Source organism: Morone saxatilis, unplaced genomic scaffold, assembly GCF_004916995.1.
Source record: "Morone saxatilis isolate NCDOM2014 unplaced genomic scaffold, NCSU_SB_2.0 Contig15, whole genome shotgun sequence".
Lineage (NCBI taxonomy): Eukaryota > Metazoa > Chordata > Actinopteri > Moronidae > Morone > Morone saxatilis.
The window spans coordinates 1,436,821-1,445,065 of NW_023339707.1; the positions used below are offsets into that span (position 1 = coordinate 1,436,821).

Here is an 8,245-nt window from a genome sequence, read left to right on the forward strand (position 1 = left end):
TGAGTCCTGCTATACTGCGGATGGGGGCGCGCTCCGGCTTTTCTGCTTCTCTGGTTTTGTGGCTCGTTCTGTGGTTTGAGGGGAAAGAAAAAAGAAAGAAGGAGTGCCCGTGAACTGAGAGATTGACTTATTAGCCGGGAGACAGAGGTTTTGGATAGAGAAAGCTGAGGCGGTCGGTATGGCGACGCGGGAAGCGTACGGAAAAGGAGTGAGTTTTGGATGAAGTTGATGGCAAGGAGTGTATGTGCAGCGTCCTGACGCGGGTGAGGACCGCAGTGGCTTTTTTCTGCGTTGTCTCATTACGTGTCGTGCCAAAGCCTAAGAGATGAAACGGTCACTCAATTAAGCTCTTAGGGTTTAAATGAGATGCGTGGCAGTGTATGTAGGACTAGTGCTGAAGGCCGGCCGATGGGCGTGAGATGCGAGGGGTAATTGTGCAACATTCTCAAGCCTTGGTGTCCCAGTTGACCGGATATTAGGGTAAGAGGTCGGCCCCACCCTGCATATTGGACAGGTTAGTTCTGTAATGAGGTGGGCGCGTGTGGTCAGAGGCGCGAGTGGTGTAACGAGGGAAGAAACAGGGTTGGTGCCCGTGCGAATACTGTGAGAAGAGTCCGCGCGTTCAGAATGCGATGAGGTAAGGTAACATACAGAGTGGATCCAGTTTGACACCGACAGACTAAAGCTCGTGGCCGGGGTGCCTACGTGCGGAGGGGTTTTGATGCAAAACAACCGGGGGTATCATTTGCCATTTAACAGTCTTCTAATCAGAAGGTAGCGCGCTCGCGTCGGTTGCGCTTAGCCTCATTAAAGAACGCTGGCGAGAATTTCGTTGAGATATGCAAATGTTGTTGGTGTGGCTAGAAGTTTGTGCTGCGAGGCACAATAGGGGCCGCGCTTCGCGATCCTCACTGTAAAGTCCGATTCTCAGTGGACGGTGCACTGTGGTTCGAGTGCTGTCTGGAGGATCGAGTCAGCTTGTACACGGTGATACTGGAGCAGGAATGTGATTCCAGGACCGGTATTTGTGAGGGTCACAGGAAGGGCGGCCTAGCTGCTATGGCCGCCCTATAATCAGCATGGTCAACTGAGCACAGAGAGGAACTTTCCTGCTTTCAGCAGGAGCGGATGACAGGTGTGAAACATCACGTTTCAGTGTCAAAGCTCTGCAATGAGCCAAGAGTTCAAAATCACAAACAGCACACTGTAGAGACAGGAACATACACTGGTTTCTGACTGGAGGGGGACTTTAAAGAGTATTTTAGCAACTCATTCTTAGCCTGTGTATACCGGATTATGTTGGGACAGTCCTGTCCCTCGTCCCCCTCCTTGCCATCATTCGTCAGTGACTATTGGACAAAAAGGAGGTTGTTTTCTTCAGATGTACAGAGATGAAGGGCCCATGTTCAGGGTCTCTGTGAGAGTATGAGCTCATCTAATGCTCATGTTCATGGGTCCCAGGCGGCAGTGAAATAAATATTTGAGATTTCCAGAGGGATATGAGCATCAGTGATCCTCATAAGGTCACACAGTTTATGTCTGTTTGTGTCTGTTGGTCCGCACTCAGCACTGTTCAGCTTTCCTTTTCTGTGCAGTTGTTTGTGTCCTCAAGCATGGACAGTGTGCTTATTTATGCATAATATTTTAAGAGTAAACAGCCTGCTGCATCTGTGTGCATGTCAGTGTGTGTGCAGCCTTATCTTTAAAGAGGTTACAGCGTGGATCAGCCAGACACTGAGTGTCTAGACACCGGCCTTGCCCACCTCTTCTATTTGTCTTCACTGTGTTGACCAAAAAGACGGATGAGATCACACAGCAAGTATGCACTATATCAGGGGTGGCCAAACTTTTTCCCTTAGAGGGCCAAACCTGACAATTAATGCTGGGCCACGGGCCAAAAGCAAACACCTATTATACTGGTACTTGGATCCCAAGTTCCCCTGCACAAAGTGTCACTCATGTTCCGATTATGACAAATAATTAATTCAATAGGGAATAAATAAATATTGTACTTTTTTTTTCACTAGAAACATTTGGTGAACCAAATTGAACCTTATGGCTGGCCCACTGGCCCCACTTTGAGCATCCCTGCACTATATGAACACAAATGATAAGGGTAATGGTGGACAGGTTAACTTTATTTTTCCTAATTTTCACTGACAGTGCCTTGACATTTCTCCTCAGGTCTTCTTCAGCACAGTAGAGACACTTTCTTTTTTTGTGTTTGTCTCATAATATGGAGAGTCAGAGTACAGAAAGGAAGGGAAGAGGGGGTTGAGGTGACAAACATTATCATCCAGACGTCTAACACTTTAACACTCATCTCCTTTACAACAGAAAGCCTCTGGAAACATATTGTAATAAAATAATTAAAGGGGCACTCATGCAATTTTACACTTGAGGCTCAGTTTATTAGTTATGAGGGGTACTATCCATCCTGTGATAATACTTCCATAATTAATCATCAGTCATGCCACTTCTATAAGTTCTTTCTGAACACACAGAGAAAAGAACCCTGATTATGTCATCAGAGTTATATTGAGTTAAGATGCTTTTAAACAGATGCTGCCACAATGTCTGTGTTGTGTTGCTGTGCTGTATTGACTGAGTGGCAACCGTGCACAACCTCACCCACACAGCTCCCTGCTACTTCCCATCCTATATCCTGTACATGCAGGCTGCTTAGGCCACCTCGTATGATCTCATCACGCAGCTGTGTGTGTGTTCACTGATGACAAAGATGTGAAACTTACATATTTAAGTAAGTTAAATCAGCCCCTGTGCCGGCTCCCTCACTGCAGTTTATGTGGTTGCCATGGTCACACAGCAAGTGACAAGTTGAAAGAGCTGTGCATGTTCCTGTTGCTGCCGCCAACTTCACTGTCTAATCGGTGGGGTACCCCAGTACCTCGAAAAACGGCACAGAAGTGCCCTCTTGAATGCCCTTCCTATGGAGAAGCTTTACTCCTGCTATAGACTAAAAGTCAGGATATCACAACTTAGCCCCTCAATTTTGTGAAAATATAATACTTAATCCCTGGGGTACTCCTTTAACATTCCAAATTATTATTAAATTATTATTAAATTCGCAAATTTCAACAACAACACACACAAGTTCATGCGTATGGATTTGTTCTCTCTGTGAGCACCAGGACAGCAGTGGTTGTAAAGACAGAGGGAGAGATGTGACTCTGCAGCTTTTCTGACTAAATAAGGAGCTCAGTGCCAGGAGCCACAGTGTGGCCAGGAGCCATCAAGAATGTGTATGTGTGTGTGTGTTTGTGTGTGTCTGGTCAAAGGAGAATCTGAAGAATGTCCCTCACCCCCTTAACAACCCTGGAGCCCCCCGGCCTTAATAACACCCCAATAAAAGAGCCCTATTAATGTAACACACACACAAACACACAATCAGGGACCAGCATGCTCTTACATTCATGGCCCATTTAAAACAATGGAACAATAGGTTTAGATAGTTTAGCTCGGGTCCCAGTAGATGCGTAATTTGCTCCATTTCACAATCGCACACAGCATTAAGTTGTCACAGGCTTTTTGTTTACAGGCTTTGGCCATAATTAAAATATTAAACTTATGACGACAGCGGTTTCTGACTGTGGCACAGCAGGAGAGCACAGCAACAGCAGCACAATCTACTGGCAAGGAGAATTGAGGTACATAAGCATTTAAGCAAAACATTTGAATGTTTTGAGGGATCATCCGTTGGTTCAACTCATACTGGACTTGAGAATAAAGTGTTGTCTGGAAAAAAGTGAGAGCTGACAAAACTGCTGAAATATTAACTGCGTAGCGGCCTATTGTTTCAGTGGAATTTGCCAAATAAACAGGAGACCAAACACAGGGCGGGGACAGAAGGACACATTCAAATGTCTCAGGATCTGAAGAACACACTCATGTCTCTGGCTTGTCATTTGGCTCCCTCTAGGGATTATTTATGGTACTACGTTTATTTATTCTTCTGCTCTGTTACTTTTTTCTCTCCTCACTGTTTTGAAAATCCAACTTTTCTCATGTCCTTTTTGCATGGTTGCTTTTATAAATGTAATGACCTCTTCTTGTCTCTAGCTCCCCCAGTCTTCTATATTTTATTTTCTAATTATCAAACAGTGGCTGATGTGCAGATGTTTATATCTGTGTCAGTTTAGAGAAGCTTCACATTGACCATTTAGGTTTATTTTGTTTCACAGTGGAGCATCCTAGTGAGTTAGTGTCATTGACACCAAAGAGGTGTGAACCACTGGTCTAAGTACTCAATTTAACAGCTGTAGTTTTTAGCATATTTCAATGTATAAAATATGATGCTATGGTGTTTAATGTTCCTACAACTGCCTGCACATAAAAACACAACATTAAGTAAAGATATCCAGTAATACAATATACTGTAACATTCTCAAAGGGTGTTAGACCGAGGACCAGGTGGAGAGATTATATCTCCACACTGGCCTGCGAACGCCTCAGGATCCCCCAGTCAAAATTGGCCGATCCTGCTGGACCTGCTACCCCCGCGACCCAACCCAGATAAGCGGATGAAGATGATGATGATGATGATGACTTTTGAAGGGCCGTTTTTAGACAATCAATATTATTACTTTTGGTACTTTAAGTATATTTTCAGTCCCTCTAGGAAGTCACAATCGCAACAATTAATTCAACCAGTCTCTTTGAATTGAAATTTGATCTTGCAATTTGTTTCAGTCACCACAAATATGACCCATCATTGTAGTGTGTTTTATTTTATTTATTTTATTCCCACTGGAATACAATAAAAAAATCGAAACTACATTTGCAATTATCACTTTCTCCAACATGCTTTGCTTTGTTTAGGAATATAGCTGTGAAATCAGGCATTTTAGGCTGCAACATTACCAAAAAAGCCCACAAAATCCTGGAGGGAAATTTATTGACTTACTCCTATCTATTCCTTTCTTTTTTCTTTTTTTTAAATTTATATTGGTTCTTTACTGTGTAACTTATGCCACGAGTATTGCAATTGTTTTTGTCTTGAGTTTTACTTTCTGGGCCATCAGTTGTCAGTAAAGGATTTGAATACTTGCTCCATCACTCTTAAATACACTCAAGCACACAAAGAAGATCCATAACAATATAGGCTTTTTAAAAAACTACTTTCATAAAAGTAGTTATTAGAGGTTTGCAGAGTAGATCTCTGGGTGTAAACCATCAGGGTTTTAATCAAGGTACAGCTAGTAATGTTGCCATTGGATCTCATGTAACGAACAGGTGCATGGAGCATGAACATGAAGAACTTTATAAGTTTAAAAAAAATCATAAACTAAGCCAGTATTAAAAGAAGCTCAGTGTAAAGGAAAGACAAATCCAACAGTGAGCTGAGTAATACCCATAAGTCTTATGCTGTTATTCCACATTTAGGAGTTTAACAGCAGTGTAAATTATTAAAGTATATCTATCTATCTAAAATTTAATTTCCTGGACCAACACAAGAAATCCCAAACGTGGAAAGCACAGTTTAGGGCATTTAGGGCAGTGTTTCTTCAATATTTCTATGCCAGGTACAAATAAGTAAAGCCTGCGAAATTAAGAGCTTATTTTAAAGAGCAGCAGATACAATGATCCTATTATGCATAAGATAAACTATTAAAATATTAAGAATGCAGAGAGATGTATATTAGATATGGAATTAAACACAGTTAGATTAGATTAGTTAATTGTTGAGATGAATAACAGTCCCTCCTCCAAGTCATATTATAGCTGTTATCAGTACCAGCCTTTGGCGCCAGCAGCTTCTCATTATCACTCACCACACCCGATCAAGCCATGCAGAGAAGAACTCAGCAAAGGAAGTTTGACAAACGCTGCAGGCAGGGCCGCTAACCACTTGACACACACAGTGTGGTGTGGAGAGAGAGAGCAAGTGAGACGCACAGATTACAGCAAAGTTATGGCTTTCCCTGTAATCTCCTGCAGACAGTGTGTGTGTGTCTTTTGATGGCACTTGCTGGGTGAAACTAGGCCAAGTGTTAAGTAAGGACAGGTTGGTTCTACATGTTTACATCTCATACTTTCTATGCCAGCCACCGCTTCCTTTTGTCTTCACAACTCTCACCACCTCTGTATCATCGAGGTGTTGTCACACTGAGAAGCTGCAATAAGGCAATGAATCTCTCTGACAGAGTCAGTAAACATACAAAGCGTACAATCTAAAAGCACACATTTTTATCAACTGTGTTTTAGATGAAGGGTCTGCAGGAATGTTATGACATCAGTATGACGGTACCTGCCAGAAAAGAAACAAATTCACTTTGAGAAAAACATTTTGTGTTTAAACTCCCAACTGCAAGATAGCAGTGTTGTAAATGTAACCTGAAGGATATGATGTTGGATGTTACACTGACTTTGATGTATACAAATGCATCCCACAGTTTTCCTTTTAATCGCAATATATTGAATTGTAACCCATGTAGGCTACCGTGATATGTATTGTATCGGCAGATTCTTGCCAGTACACATGAACGGCAGTTATATCAGCAATCCCATGTCAGAATTAGCTAGGCTGCATTATGCACAAACCCTCAGACTAGAGACTCTCTTCTGCATTAATAATGTTTTGTTGTGAAAAGATATTTTGGACCATGGATGTCCACATTCTGCTTTTTAAGGAATTAATTGTATGGCTTAATGTTATTCTGTACTTCCCAAAAAAAAAATAAGCTTGGACGGTGATAAATAGCAAATATAGACCATCCTTCTTTTTAGTAAGATAAGGACTGAACATATGTGTTTTTTTATGTGTGTTAGCTGTAGGATGGTCAAACCTGCTGTCCCTCACTGCCAACGCCTTCAAGCTCACTGCTATCACTATTAGCAGGAAAAGACCTGAACCACTCGATCAGGTTCCCATTAGACAGTAAAATGTACCAGTGTCCATATTGCCCGAGTTATACAGCTAAAACATTGATGCCAGCCATCATTTTACATTATAACACATCTCCAGCATTGAGCATGTTTTCCTATAATAAGCCTGACAGGACAACATATGGAAACATTTACACACATAAACACTGTCATTGACATAATGCATTCTCTAGCCCCTTACCCTAACCTTAACCTTGTTCTAACCCTTAAACCTAAAACCAAGTCTTAACCCTCAAACATGTCTACAAAGTCAAATATTTATAAATGGGAGGCTGTGATGATCTACCAGTCTTCTCCTTTATAAGCAGTAAAGCCTCAACAATGAGATCAGGTTAAGCCCCTGTTATGTTTTATGAGAGAATAGCTACAGTTCAACATGTTCAAACGCACTGAACATGGACCCAGTGGCCCGCCCTCTCGCGGTGTGAGACCCGCTCCCGGCGGCGGAGGGCGCAAGTGGCTACAGCTCGGCCTCCCGGTAAAAAAGCTCCGTGTATTACCTTATTTGGTGTGGAGCCCCTAATTGTAACACCGGAGAGATGCTTCAGTCCGCTGCTGCAGCGCACGCGGAAGAGCGTGCTCGTGCGCGTAACAAACTTAACTTAGGACTGAAGTGAGATGGATGGATGAGCTCCAGCGCCACACACCCAGGTCTACATCATCTGCTCACCCCCGCGGTGTCAGACCGCCACACAGCCATAAACCGAGTGAACCTGCGTCAAAACCTAAAAAGTTAGCGGTGCGTGAGGCGTGGCGCACCCGGTGAGAGCAGCGGACCCTCCGGTACTATCACTCCCAGCACCGCCGGTCCCCGCACCGCGCTCCCTCCGGGCTCAGCCTAACTGTCACACATTATCACACATGACAGAAAACTTCATGACACCCATCCACAGGGTGCAACCAATCACACCGACTCGACTCACAGTAAGATTTTAAAAAGTAAATCCGCCACCAGCATCACACTCACTCCCACTAACAGACTTACGTGTGCTGTAGCTGGTGGTCTGCTCTGTGCGTGCGTCCGCCGTCTCTCCGCTCCGCTCAGTCAGTGCGCAGCAGCAGCAGCCTGCTCTTACTTCAGTGTGTTGTGTGTGTGTGTGTGTGCTGAACCGAGGTACCGGACCTCCCTCCCCACGCGCAGTCCTGGTGGGGGGAAATGGGTGTATTAGTTGTACTGGTGGAGTAAAGGAAAGAAAGAGATGGTCCCTCGCTCTTTTGTTCTTTTCTGCCTCTCTCTCTCTCTTTTCAGCTCATCCAGAATAATTGTCTTTAAAAGAATGTGCTCTTCACAACTAAGGTAACATCAGTCCGACTTTTATGTCAGGGGTAATAAAGGATC

General features: G+C 43.4%; 1 protein-coding gene across 3 annotated transcripts in view; it reads right to left on the bottom strand.

The window, feature by feature from the left end:
* flna (filamin A, alpha (actin binding protein 280)) overlaps nucleotides 1–8,128 on the bottom strand; it is a gene marked incomplete in the record, with an annotated part of 51,228 nt that extends 43,100 nt beyond the window's left edge. For all 3 annotated transcript variants that reach the window (XM_035656077.1, XM_035656078.1, XM_035656076.1), the window contains 1 exon segment: nucleotides 7,892–8,128.
* Between the last annotated feature and the right edge of the window lie 117 nt (nucleotides 8,129–8,245).